Source organism: Pleurodeles waltl, chromosome 8, assembly GCF_031143425.1.
Source record: "Pleurodeles waltl isolate 20211129_DDA chromosome 8, aPleWal1.hap1.20221129, whole genome shotgun sequence".
Classification (NCBI taxonomy): Eukaryota; Metazoa; Chordata; class Amphibia; order Caudata; family Salamandridae; genus Pleurodeles; species Pleurodeles waltl.
The window spans coordinates 214,207,003-214,221,063 of record NC_090447.1 but is presented as its reverse complement, the minus strand read 5'-3'; the positions used below and the strand labels follow the sequence as shown (position 1 = coordinate 214,221,063).

General features: G+C 41.7%; 1 protein-coding gene across 2 annotated transcripts in view; it reads left to right on the top strand.

Moving 5' to 3' along the window:
• Nucleotides 1-14,061, top strand: part of JAM2 (junctional adhesion molecule 2) — a 323,144-nt gene that overhangs the window by 154,247 nt on the left and 154,836 nt on the right. The gene's annotated exons all lie outside the window — the stretch shown is intronic.

The following is a 14,061-nucleotide window of genomic DNA, read 5'->3' as shown; positions in this document are numbered from 1 at the left end:
AGACAATTTTAAACCACACCCCCTTTTTCAGTTTATGCATGAAACACTTTTGAGGTGCACAAAACCTTAATAATTTACCTGCTCTGCTGTAATCAGGTAGGAAGCACACCCGTAGGCGCTAGGCACCTGGAGTGGGACCACTATGGTGACACATGTCACCAACTAGGTTGGTAGGTGAGGGGTCTGTTATAAGAACTAAAAGACTCCCTTAACACGAGACAGATAACATGTGGTACCAGGGAATAGCACAAATACTTTACACATTGCCTCTAAATTTAAGCTTGACTGCTCTGTGCCAAGCTACCAGGGGGTGTACACAGGTTAACTTGTAGTGTGTATCTGGCTTACCCTGACTAGGATTGTTGGCTCCTGCTTAGACAGGGTACTTAGGTGTGCCAACCAGAAACCCAATTTATAACTCATCGCTCTATACATTTAAAGTGAAAATATGACAATTCAAATTACACTGATGTTGTTCTTGTTCTTTGTTTGACCTTGAAACAGTGAACTTGTTCCAGGCTGATGTCACATGAGTGTCACATGTTCTAAGTGCCTTGACACTTTCATTGTATCTTGGAAAGATAAGGACAGGCTACATCAGCGTCAAAGGCAGAGATGTTGATGATTTTGCAGAGATAAATAAAATGAAGTTGCGGCCTACTCAAAATGGAGTTGGGCCTTATACCTTTACATCACCACTTCTGTGACAATAATGGGCTCAGTGATCTATCATGTCATGCAAAGTGCTTCAACGAAACAAAAAATATTTTAAAAATAATCAGATGTTTACTGGAAATTCAGCTTCTTTCTTATAATTTTCGATGTTCTTCCGTTTCACAAATTCAGATTGTTGCATTGTTTAGATAAACATTGTCATAGTGTGTACTTCTTGATTGGCTTTAATATTGTTGTGTTTGCAAGAACTTTGTTTGTGACTGCCTGTATGTGTTAGACATATTAGTTTTGTCAGTTCTTATTTTTCATCAGTCAGCTCTTCAGTCCCTTAATGTCTTGTGGTGGTCTGCTTTTTCCTGCTGAATGAGCAGAACATGGGGCGTTTCTGGAGAGGGGTGGATCCAGAGAATAACCTTACACATAGCTGAAAGTGACTGTCTTCCAGGCTAAGGGGGGGAATAAGTGCATAGATACCGATTTAAAAAAAAAAAAAAAAAAATGTATACAAACTATGGTTTTAAGAAACCCAAGTAAAATGTCACGGATCAGTGAGCATTCATTCTGCATATGCACTATGTAACATTACAAGGGGGTTCTGCAAGAATGTTTACAAGATTAACATATATGTTATACATCTGTAAAGAAATCAGCTAATGCCTAGATTCTGATCTTACCACCAATTGGGATAGATCCTGATTTCCTCTCATGCAGGCAATGACCTGCTGACTCCTCAGACCAGGTTTTTTTTATATGTAACTGAAATTCAAGGGAAAGTTGATGGAATCAGTTGAGACAGTAGTTTGATGATGATCTTGAATTTCCTGTTTCCGCGCGCTGTCTGAGGCTGAAGCTAGGACATGGGGAAACCCTGCATCAGGAAGAAAAGGTGCTGAGTGACATCAGTGAAAGAGGACCAACCCTGGTCTTGATGGTGATCCAAGCCCTGGTGACTATCATCCGTGTGGAGGATGAACTTAAGATCCAAACATAAAATGTGCAGGCTCAATTTTGAGAGTAAGTGACACACCAGTTGCACACAATAAATTATTCTATGGATAGGTATTGTTCCTTTATAGGAAATATGCTTTCAACCCAGCAAGACCCTTGGTAAACCTATTTCATTCATGCTTATAAAGGATAATCAACACGATTAGGAAGTTGCTCATGATAGTTCTTATACCAAAATATCAGGAGACATGCACAATTAGTGTGGCTTTCGGCATCACTCAAAACAGTCATATATTTAGATTAAGATATTATAATAATAGAAGGGCTATCAAAATCTTTATTGTTTGTTCCAGATCAGCCACTTGCCAAGCATGGGTAGCACTTGACTCTTGGAACTAGATCAGGCCAATATCTAATAGACTATAAAGAGGAGCGAAGAAAAAGAAGAGAGCGAAAATAGTGTCCCATTATTTGCACAAGCTACCACTTATGATCCATAAAGACTACAGACTTGAAAATGATTTCCTAATCTTATATTACCATCTGAGAAATTAACTAGAGGTTATCAGTGCTCGAGAACGGAGTTATTCGTTTTTTAAAATTCTGCTGCTAGGTCAATGTTTTCATTTGGTTGCATTTTGCCACCAGTGTGAGCATCCTCTGTTTATTGACATATCAAAATCATTTATCTCATTGTCAAGAATAACAATTCATAAACCTAAAATTAAAAGCAGAGCGATAGATAGATAGATAGATAGATATATAAACAAATAGGTAAAACCAGAAAGGGTGCACTCATTCAATAAAATCATTTTGCAAAATTTAAAAACATGCAACGACTACAACAGTGAATTCCATATTTTAGCTGATAACCACAGAATTGTAATTCTATCAAATCTTAAAGGCACCGAGCATCTTACCCAAGAGGCATAAGTTTGTTTTGTATTATGGACCAAGCCAAATGTGAATTTCGAAATAGCGGTTACAACCAGTTGTGACAAATTGCTTTACATATTCTATAGAAGTTAGTGTTCAAATTGTGTACAGTGGCACAATCCATTTTCTCCTCAAGGCTGCATATCTTGGACAGGGGAACAAATGTTCATCAGTTTCATCAGTCCCAAGCACAATTTACACTTACTGTCACCATGCCCCATAGAAGACTACGAGGCTGTCAAAGCAGTCACTGCTAGAATACCATATCTGAACTGTAAAAACAAAGATCTAGCACAAGCTGGTCCAATCAAGTCCATGAAAGACTCCGCTTCTGGATGCTCCTTGACTTGCAGAAATTCCCTGGTCGCGGGCCCAGGCCCACCCATTTAAATGGGCAGAACAGATGCTCTCTCCCAATATATCTGTTTGATTTAGGAGGCAGCATTTGATGGCATTGCTTCAGGATTATCCCAATAATGGGGGAAGCCAAGCTCTGCTCATGCTAAATTTAGCTTCCTAAACCATCTTACTTTTTCCAGAACCTGGGCTCGCCCCATTATATCCCTTAACCGCTCCCTAGAAAGTTGCAATTCCTCCGTCCTCCAGAGTCGGTTCCAATATAGTAGAGGCTTTAAAATCGTCAGGTCTAAGATTGAATGCAACCCGATGTCTAGTTTGAGAGGCACCAGCAGGATGCCCTTCCCCATCCCCGTGATATGCCTGAGGAAATTGTTCTCTTACTGCAAGGGTGTTCAAATTACTGAAACCCCACAACTCCGCTCCATACAGAGCTGCACCCCTTACCTGGATTTTATATATTACCATTACCGGATTAATTGGTGTACTCTGGGTAATTGTAGCCCTCCACCCAAGGCTCCCCCATAACTTACTATGTGGGAGCATTTCATAATGTGGGCACCCCAGTCACCTGAATCAGTTATCTGACACCTAGATAGTCAAAAACAGAGACTCTCTCCAAACTTGCAGAGTTCAGGGTCACCCTGATTTTCACCTTTTCCCTCCCAGAACAGCATACTATCAGGTTAATTTTTGCTGCATTAACTTCTAGCCCAAAGTCTTTACAGAAAATACACAAATTGTTGAGTAGGTTTTGGAGACCCCTCTTTGTTTTGCCAATATAAGGGTATCATCTGCATAAAGCAACCGCGGTATTTCCTTACCTGCCAAGCTGGTGAAGTTGTTCACACAGTTGTTCAAATACTTGATACAATTGTTAATGTATAGAAGGAAGAGAATGGGCACCAAAACACAGCCCTGCCGCACTCCCCTCTCAGCTTTAACGGAGTCTGTTAATTCGCCTTAATTGCCACTTCTAATTCATGCAAAAGTGTCTTCATGTTGGTGGATATTTAAATTTAAAAGCTCAGAAGGAACACCCATCTTCTGAAGCTTGCCGCACAACATTCCATTAGGAACTAAGTTGAAGGCTGCTTGAAGATCAGTGAAAGCGGCATATAGGTCCCCCCCACCTATATCCACAATGTTCCATTTCATTAGTAAAAATCTCAAAACCTGATCCACAACAGTTACTGCAAGTCTGAATCCTGCCCGACGCCTAGCTATAGCACCACTTTCCTTGATCCATTCTAACAACCTGTCAAAAAATGTGTTTAGAAAAAATATTTTGCAAATTATCGATGAGTGGCCGATAATTTACAGGATCACCATGGTTGCCCTTTTTAAAGAGAGGAACTATTTCTGCCCCCTTCCAAATGAGTGGAATTGGTGCACCTGATGCTGCCGCATTACAAACCAGGTTAATGTAAGGTGCTCAGATATCGGGATTGGAAATATACAAGTCCCCTGGGTCTTCATCAAGGCCAGGGGCCTTGCCTCACTTGAGTAAGCTAATGGCCGCCAAGGTTTAAGTTAAAGGAAACTTGAGTGGAGTTGATCTCTTCCCCCCCTCCACATCACCCTTCACTTCTGGTCTAGAATTTTCAATGGCGGAGTAGAGTGCTCCAAAATGTAAAACCCATTTGTCTCATTGAATTGACAACCCCATCGGGGGCTGGAAGGCCTCACTGTCATGTGCTACCAATTTCCAGAATTGTCTTTGATAATTTCTCCTGGCAGCTACCAAGACATTTTTCCAATGTTTCTCTTCCCACTGCCTCCTGGCCTGAATTAACTCCATCCTATATCTTGCCCTAGTTTGGCTTATTAAGTCTCTATCCCCACTTTTGAGTGTCTTAAGTATCAATTTTTTGGCTTACCTGCATGTTTTAGTATACCACCTGCTGCTTCTCTTTGACCCCACCTTACCTGCTAGTTCTTTAACAGATTGCCCTTTAAGGGAATGATAAAGGTTGAAATGCACTTCTACTATCTTCCCATAGTCAAGACCAAGTAAGAGGATAGCTTCCATATGATTAGCCAGCATTCTATACAGGAAGGCAATCATATAGAGGGAAGTATTAAGTGTTTCACACTCAGCGTTCATCTTGTTGTTAGTCACTTTAAGTTGTTGCCCAAGAACACCAAAACCAGGGTCATCTAAACATGGGGACAAATTCCTAACAGATAATATCAGTGGATCATCGTCACTCTCTTCATGCTTCAACACCTCCATGTCGACCAAATGACCCCACAGACTGATATCTAGAAGCAAATAATCAATACAGCTCCTATACACCCCACGCCTAAATATTGGAGCTGGGTTGGCGTCTGAACGAGAGTGGCCATTACATGGCTGAAGCCCATGTGACAGCGTAATATCAACAAACTGTAACGCGGTTCGAGTCATCCCGCACCTATTGGGCTCAGACAATTGCGGGAATCCCCATAGTTGATCCTCCTCCCTGCAAAGTTTCTGGGTCGCTGAATAAGGTTCAAAGGTAGTATTAAAGTCCCCTCCCCTGCTATCAGAACATGGTAATCTCTTTTAACTAACATACCAAGAGTTTGACTCTCCGCTTTCCCACATATCTGCTATAAATGTTTATCAACAGAAGTGGAATCTCTTTATTAGTGGAGCGAACTAGTCCCTCAATATTGGTGGAGTCAAAATGTCTCTCACTTGCTTTGCTCTTGAGATTGCTGCTGAGCCAAATTAGTAAGCATTCTGAAGGTCTTCCCGAAACTACCCCGCAAGCGGGGATCCAAAAAGTTATAAAACCAGGTCTATACCTGGGCTCCAAATCCACTGTCTCTTGAAAAATGCAGATCTTATGCTGGTCTATATAGGCCCCCCAGGCTGGATTAGTTAATTTGGACCCTTATCCTACTGCGTTCCAATTTATAATAGTAACCAGACCCTGGGAAATAACAGTGTCTAACTGGGGGTACATCTAATAAATCTCAACCGCTTATTCCTTACTCTTCCAGTTGAATTGAATGGCGTTGGTTAGTTTGTTGGTTCTCCACCAGAGAGCTTGGATACTCTGGCTTTGATAAGCCCTCTGCTGTCAAACACTTTGGGAAAGGACCAAAATTCGGAAATGGACCCAAGAAGCTATGATTCTCCAGCTCTATAAGTCAGTCCATGTCGGTTAGAGTTGAAGGATCCCTCCTTTGAAAATTTCTGTAGTGGAACAGTGCAGATCCTAGCCCGCTAAAAGAGTCACACTTTCTAGTATGCCACCACCCCAATGAAAAAATAGCAGGGCGAAGGTAAAGGGCTGTGAGCCGAATCAAAGAAGATGCACCCATAGACTTTAAACCAGACCTGCAACAATTCGAGAAGACCTGGTTAAAAACTGAGGAAGAATTAAAGTTTATCACAATACTGTCTCCTTAACATTGTTTCGGCAGCTTCCCCAAACATGCCACCCTCCTCACCATTAATATAGTGGTCGCCTGGGGAAAGGGAAAATTTGTATTGGAATGCAGCCATTATAAAACCTTGCTCTTTATTCAATGAACGATTAAGTACTATTTGAACGAAGGCTAGGGACATTTGCGATCATTGCCATTAAGGGTCTTGCTTCTGGGGGAAGGTGTAACACAGAAGCCCCCTTGTTGCTATGCCCTCCCTCTTTATTGGACCTTATTTCCTGACTGTCACCATGGTCCCTATCACCTCTATTCCATAAAATCTCCACAACCCCATCAAACTTAAAAGAATCAATTATGCTCTGCTGTTGCTGCTTCAAAGTTATCGCACCAGGTGCGGCTCCAGGAAACTCATGGGGCTCAGTATCGGTTCCAAAAATAGGGTGATCAGCCCTGCTATGTGTACCCAAACTAACCAAGTCTCCATTTAATGGGGGGAAAGCCCCAACCGGTCCTACCACTGACCTACGACAAGGTGGCGACAACAGCTGGTAGGACTTCAGTTTAGGCAAAAGTTTATTTGTGAACATTTGGACAACTCTCCCCAAAGTCTCTTCAATGGCGGAAAGAGGCTTTATAACTGGTCAAAGTCTCTTCTCCGTCTCCTCCAAAAGCGATTCTGCTGAGACACTGTATACCATTTGAGACTGCCTCGGCCCCTCTTCTTTCAATTTTTGGCTCTGTAGATGCAGCATTACGTGCACGTTTATCTTTCCTCTAGCATCCATTTTGCTACAAGTTTTCAAGCTTCTGGGAAGTGTTCTGGCCTGCACCTCTTGGGAATAACTCAAAGCAGGCGCCTGGTGACTGCAAGGTGGCAAAAATAACTGAGGAGCAGGCAAAAGTGGAGCAGAAGGAGCCAGCATGGGAGTAACACTAGAAAACCGCACTCCACAGACTCAATCTCCCTTTCAAGAGCTCCAACAGCCTTTTGTAAAAACCCATCCAAAGTTTTGTTCCTCATTGATTTGCCTGCCTCTGGGGCATCCAGTATCAGAATGTAGTTGAGGAACCAAGATTAGCTTCACTCACTGTGTAGTGTGTACTGTACTGGAATGCTCGCTTTCCTGACCTAGGGAGATTCCACGTTCTATTACGTGCAGTCTCCTGAAGTCAGTTGACCCTGGTGTATTCCCTGAACGTACCTGTTCCTTACGCTTCTACTTATAATAAAAGTTGCTCCTTACTTGGCCTTCAACTCTTCGTGTTTACTACAATTTGGCGACTAGGGAGATGGATGCTTCGAACCTCCGTTGTATTTTTTTTTTTCCAGTCCGGATCGTTTTTTTGTTTTGACTCTTCAAACTCGCTTTACTGCCTCGCCGTGTGGTGCTGCCTGACCTCCGCCGTGGGACATTCCGTAGGTGTTTTTCTCATTATTAATATATATTTTTTTGGTTTTGTTCCTAACCTACAGCCTATTTTAATTTCAAAACACCGGCCGTTGGTGTCAGGCGCTTACGAGGCGCGAGTCCAGCACGAGCGTCTGTTTTCAACAGACGCTGCGTGTGCATTTTCAAGGACTGACGCCGCATCCTCTGTATGTTGCCTTGGCAACCAAAACGCTAAGTAGACTGACGTGGCGTTTGCTAGCGTCTCCCTAGTGACGGAGACGCTAGCCTTTCATAAACAAAATATATATATAGAAGAAAAGGATTCACGGAGCACGGAGGCGGATTCTGTATACATTTTGGTCAAAATAGAAACATGGCAGCATGGTTGTTGATTTTACAGTGCTATTTTTGATCTTAATTAAAGGGAAGAAGTATAATTGAAGCTGGACTTGATTGTAAAACAAGTATAAAAAGAAAATAGAAGAAAATATCTTCTGTGAAGAAGGAAGTAATAACAGGTCCGGGAAGGGAAGAGCAATTAATATTCGTACAATTTTTATTCCTGACATTTGCCTCGGATATGGCTCAAGCTAACTTTACAATCGTTCCTCCACAAGCATTTTGGGCCATGGGTAATTCTCCACCCATTAAGTGGCAAGAGTGGAAGGACTATTTTTTTAATTATTTAGGTGCTATCGATGTTGATAACAAGATGTCTGCAGAACAGAAAAAGAGAATTCTATTGCATTCTTTGGGTCCTATGGGCCTGAAAACATATAGTAAAATGTCTAAAAACCCTGTAAGTGGCGATGTTTGTGCTTTTAATGCTGTGATGCTTGATAAGTATTTTGCTCCAAAAGTCTGTATGGGAATCGTTCGTTATAAATTTTTCCAAAGGAAACAAGAAAAAAATGAGCCAGTGGATGATTATGTTGCAGACTTAAAGAAATTGGCCCTAGACTGTAAATTTGGGACAATTCATGATGAACTTTTAGAGATCAAATTGTCATGCACTGCAGCAATCAATCTATTCAAGAGAGACTTTGGATAAATGGCGATTCTCCTCTGGAAGAAATTTTAGCCATAGTAAGGAAAGCAGATATCTCTGAAAGATGTTTGTCCGAATTAAAATCTACTGGAAAAAATGAGGATGGTGTTTATAAAGTGACCAATCGGAAACCTGGAAAAATCTTACAGAGTGGGGAAACTGAAAGAATGTGTTACAGATGTGATAACAAAGACCACTTAGCTCACTCCATGTCGTGTCCAGCATTAAAATTGAAGTGCAACAAATGTGGAGTGGTGGGCCATTTTGCAAAAGTCTGTAAATCTAAAAAGAAAATAGTCAAATATATATATGAAGGTGAAAACGTTGTAAAATGTGACACAGTGGAAACGGATCCCAGAGGGATGGATGAGGATAAGAATGTCATCCTTAATATTATGGAGGTTAACACTAAGGAAAAACCCATATGTGACATGGAAATTGGTGGAGTACCTGTCACAATGTATGCAGACTCTGGTTCACCATTCACAATCGTGAATGAAGATGTGTGGAACAAATCTTTCGTGGATAAAATTGGCAAGCAGCTTTCCCCACCTGACATTCAGCCGGAAAGTTATACAGGAGAAAAAATAAACTTGTTAGGTTTTAGGTGGTTGGTTTTCTCATTCAAGAATAGGAGTGCAAGAGGCAAATTATATGTGGCCAAAAAAGGACCGTCTGTTCTAGGTTGGAAAGATTAAGGACAATTACAGTTGATTCTGGATCCAAATGGTAAAGACAAGGTTTTAATGGGGAACGACGAAGACTACTCTTTGACCTCCTTGATGGAAACCAAATTTCCAAAAGTATTTAATAAGTGCTTGGGAAAACTTACCGGTTTCGAACATAGAATCATATTAAAGAGGGAAGCTGTACCAAAAATTCATAAAGTCAGAACTGTACCAATTATGATCAGAGAAGAAGTTTCCAGGGAGCTGGACAAATTAATTTCAATGGATGTGATTGAACCAATTGAGAGTTCGGAATGGATTTCGCCCGTAGTTATAGCTCGGCGTAGTAATGGAAAAATCCGTTTATGTGTGAACTTAAGATATTTAAATAATAATATTCTGATTGATCGTTTTCCTTTACCCAAAATCAAGGAAATGGTTTCTAGTCTGGAGGGAGCTTGTTGGTTTTCCACTATCGACTTGTCTTCTGCATACCATCAGATTTCCTTATCGGAGGACTCCAAAGGTCTAACAGCCTTCATCACACCCTTTGGATGCTTCCAATACAAGGGGATACCCTTCGGTCTTGCGTCTGCGGCAGCTGTTTTTCAACGTCTTATGCACAAACTTTTTGGGAAAATCAAAGGAGTTATGTGCTTCCAAGACGACATTTTAATTTCTGGAAAGGATAAGGGCATGCATGATGAGCGGTTGGAACATGTGTTGGATGTGTTGGGTAATAAGGGGTTGACTGTTGAACTGAGTAAGTGCAAATTTGCAAAGAGTAGTGTGGAATATTTGGGACATGAGATATGTGGTGAGGGTGTTAAAGCTAAAGCTTCTTTGGTGAATGCTATAATTGGGGTGTCTCCTCCTGTGTCTAAGGACGAAGTAAGATCTTTTTTGTGCATGGCGGAGTTTTGTGCCAAATTTATTCCGAACTTTGCCAGTAAGGTCTACAATTTAAGATCTTTGCTTAAAAAGAACTCTTCATTCATGTGGAATGAAACATGTAATCAGGGGTTTGAGTGTGTGAAAAGGGAATTAAGCAAGGCTGCATGTTTGGGAAGTTTTGACCCTAAGTTGGATACTTTTGTTACCACGGATGCAAGTAATAAAGGACTAGGTGCTGTGTTGTCTCAAAAAGATTGTAATGGTAAGGAAAAGATTATAATTTTTGCTTCCAGATCGTTGTCTCCTCCAGAAGCGAAATACTGAGTTCTAGAGAAGGAGGCCTTAGCTTGTGCTTGGGCTTTAGAGCACTTCCGAGCATTCGTGTGGGGAAAAGACATAACCATTTGCTGTGACCACAAACCTTTGATTAAACTTCTTACGAGTGAAGGAAGTGTACTGGCTTCGGCTAGAATTTCAAGGTTGTCTATGCGCTTAAAGGATTACATTTATCGCATCGTGTATGTACCTGGGAAGAGTAATGTAATGGCTGATTGCCTTTCTAGATTACCTAATTTGTTGGAGAGGTGCGTTGATGACCCGTGGTGTGAATGGAATGTGGCTTTTATACATGATTCTGGTAGTCCTGCACTTAACGAAGATAGTTGGAGGAAGGAAATGGAGGTGGACACCAATTTACAGTTGATTTTAAAATATGCGTTAGAGGGATGGCCTAAGAAGGATTTGTTACCTGAACAATGCAGAAGTTTTTGGGAGGTCAGGAACGAACTCACTGTTGTAAACAATGTTCTTTGGAGATGTGATAGAATGATTCCTCCATCAGGTTTAAGAGAAGTAGTCTTAGATTTATGTGTGAGGGAAGAAGTCCCAGAGGCAAACATAACCCTGCTTGGTTGTTTGAGACAGGCATCCAACATTGGTCAGTGGAGAGTGTAAGGGATTGTTTGGATAGATCTCTTGGGAAATCAAAGTCTTATTATGACAAGCTCCATCATGTCAAGCCTGTTGAAATCAATGTTTGTGATTGGGTTAGAGTAAAGAAACCTTATAAAGTCAAGAAGGGTGAAAGCCAGTACTTTGAGCCTGAACGTGTTATGGAAGTTTTGCACAATGCCGTAAAACTGAGTGATGGTAAGGTGTGGAATCTTAAGCGCATTGTTTTACTTAGGAATATACAGGGACCGGGGTGGAATGGAGTCCACATTAACTGTAAGAGAGGTGAGTAGGGAAGGCCTGTACGGGCTGAATGGTTGGAAGATGAGGTTACGTGTCACGATGCCGCCCCGTCTCCACAAATTCTTCGTGATAGTGTCTTGAGTGAGGAAGTGGGTGTGAGTGACTCGATGGCTGAGTCAGGGAGTGACTCGATGGCTGAGTCAGAGAATGGGAATGTGTCTGAGTGTGCACTTCAGTGTGACTCTGTAGAAGGGAAAAGGAAAGTGATGCCTCCTGGTTGGTTGAAGGATTACGTGTTAGGATACTTAGCTGACGTCTCTGATTTTCATGGTTAATTATTTTCATTATTATTATTATTTTTTTTTTATTTTCCTTGTTTTTTCCTTCGCATTTATTTTCTTGTTGTTGGATAAGAAGGGGGATGTGTAGTGTGTACTGTACTGGAATGCTCGCTTTTCTGACCTAGGGAGATTCCACATTCTATTACGTGCAGTCTCCTGAAGTCAGTTGAGCCTGGTGTATTCCCTGAACGGACCTGTTCCTTACGCTTCTACTTATAATAAAAGTTGCTCCTTACTTGGCCTTCAACGCTTCGTATTTACTACACACAGGCTATGCATTAGCAGTCTACTTGTCCCTTGCAACTGAAGAAGGGTCCAAGCCAAGCACTTAATCCGAATCCGTGTGGACAAATTAGAGCCTCTGTTTAAGAACCTTCTCATGATTCTTAAAATGAAGTATGTTGACAAATGTGATGGGAAGATGAATATTATTTGACAAATGTTTACATGGAACTTCAAGTTACAATAAAAAGTTTGTAAATAACGGAGTGTGATTGCTCCACATTTGTGACTGTGCTAGAATGGCTTTCACTCCCTGAGTGGCTGGAGTAAGTCAGGTTTTAGTGAATGCAAAATCTTTTTTTTTTTTAATTAAATGTTTTTTTATTAGAGTATCTAGAACATAAACATTGCTGCATAATACAGTCGAATATTATAATGCAGAAAAAGTGATAAGTGCCTCCATACACAATGAAATCATTATAGTTGAATGAGTGTTAATATTAATGAGAACATCTGTTTAAGGATAAAGAACCTAGGAGAGGAGGAGCGCGGTAGGCGAGATATAGGTATATAGTATTGGTAATGCAGGTAATGGCACTTTGTGGTGGCATTTTCTAAAGTCAGAACATATGCAGGTAAGGATGCCCAGATGTCCTTAGATCTAGAGGTGGGGGGTTGAAGTGAAGCTAAAGTTCGCCAGTCATGTCACTATATTGCATGTCTGTTGGCCAATTGGTGATGGTGAGTGGTGCACTGCTACCCCATTGAAGGGCAATACAGCGTTTGGCAAGAAACAAAGCCATGGCTGCAAATCTGCGAAGACAGGGGCTCCGCGTTTACCATATCCTAGGAGTGCCATTAGGGAATCTGGGTCAATAGCGAGGTCTAGCATAGTGTAGAGTGTGGCAAAAATGCCTATCCAATAGGTGCGGACCACACTGCAAGTCCAAGTGAGGTGCTCAAAATCAGCATGATCAGCCTGCAGCAGTGGCACTGATGTGAATGAGTAGGGTCATAGCATACTAGGAATATAGGAGTGGTATAGGCTCTGTGTAGAAAGGGAGTATCCAATATCGAGTTCCCAGGCTGCTCGGGATGGGGGTGTGCACACCGGCTTCCTTTCCAGACTTGAGTGATAGAGGCAAGAGACCAGTCTGGAGCTGTCGGTGGAGGAGATTACTAAGGAGAGAGGAAGAAATTCTGCTGGATCCTGAGGGAAGCCAGAAGTTTCTCATGCAAAGTGCTATGTAGACGCATTCAAATGAATTTATCAATGGGTGAAGGGGTCCTGGGAGAATCTAAAGTGGAGCGTAGGTCAATGTGGCCATTGACAAACAGATCTCCCATAGTGTGGCGTTGACAGGACAGGAGCGTATGCCATATCAGTTGTTCTTTAGTAATGGATAGTCAGGGATTACTCTTAGTGGGAATGTGTGGAGAATATGAAAGCGTGACACAGAGCAATCTGTGCAGTTAAATCTAGGCCCAACAAGTCATGGAAATGGTAGGTGTGTCAGAGGGTTTAGGAGGTAGGCTGCAGGGGAGGAGTGAAGCTAGCGGTGTTAAGAGCCTGTTGGGATTCCGGCTTGAGGTATGGGAGCTGAGCATCTGGGTTATACCAATAATAAGAAAAGTAACATTGAGGCGCTAGATAATATAACTGGAAGACCGGCACGCCAAAACCGCCCTGCTCGTACAGGAGGGTGAGGGTGTCCCATTTGATTCTGGGACGGCGTTTGGCCAAAATTAGCTGAGTCAATAGACTGCTGGCTGCTAAATCTTTAGTAACTGATGATGCAGGGTGGATTATGACAGTGAAGTTTGATACTCCATCACCTAAACACACAAAAAGCCTCTTCATGCAATATAGCTCAGTAGCTGCTGTACCATGATACCCTTTTATGTCCACAACTCACTGTGTCCCCTTCCAGATTTGTACTTGATATACATTGGTGGAGCGCAATGTGGATCATGAAACTATTAGACTCCGTGTTGTGCTATACTTG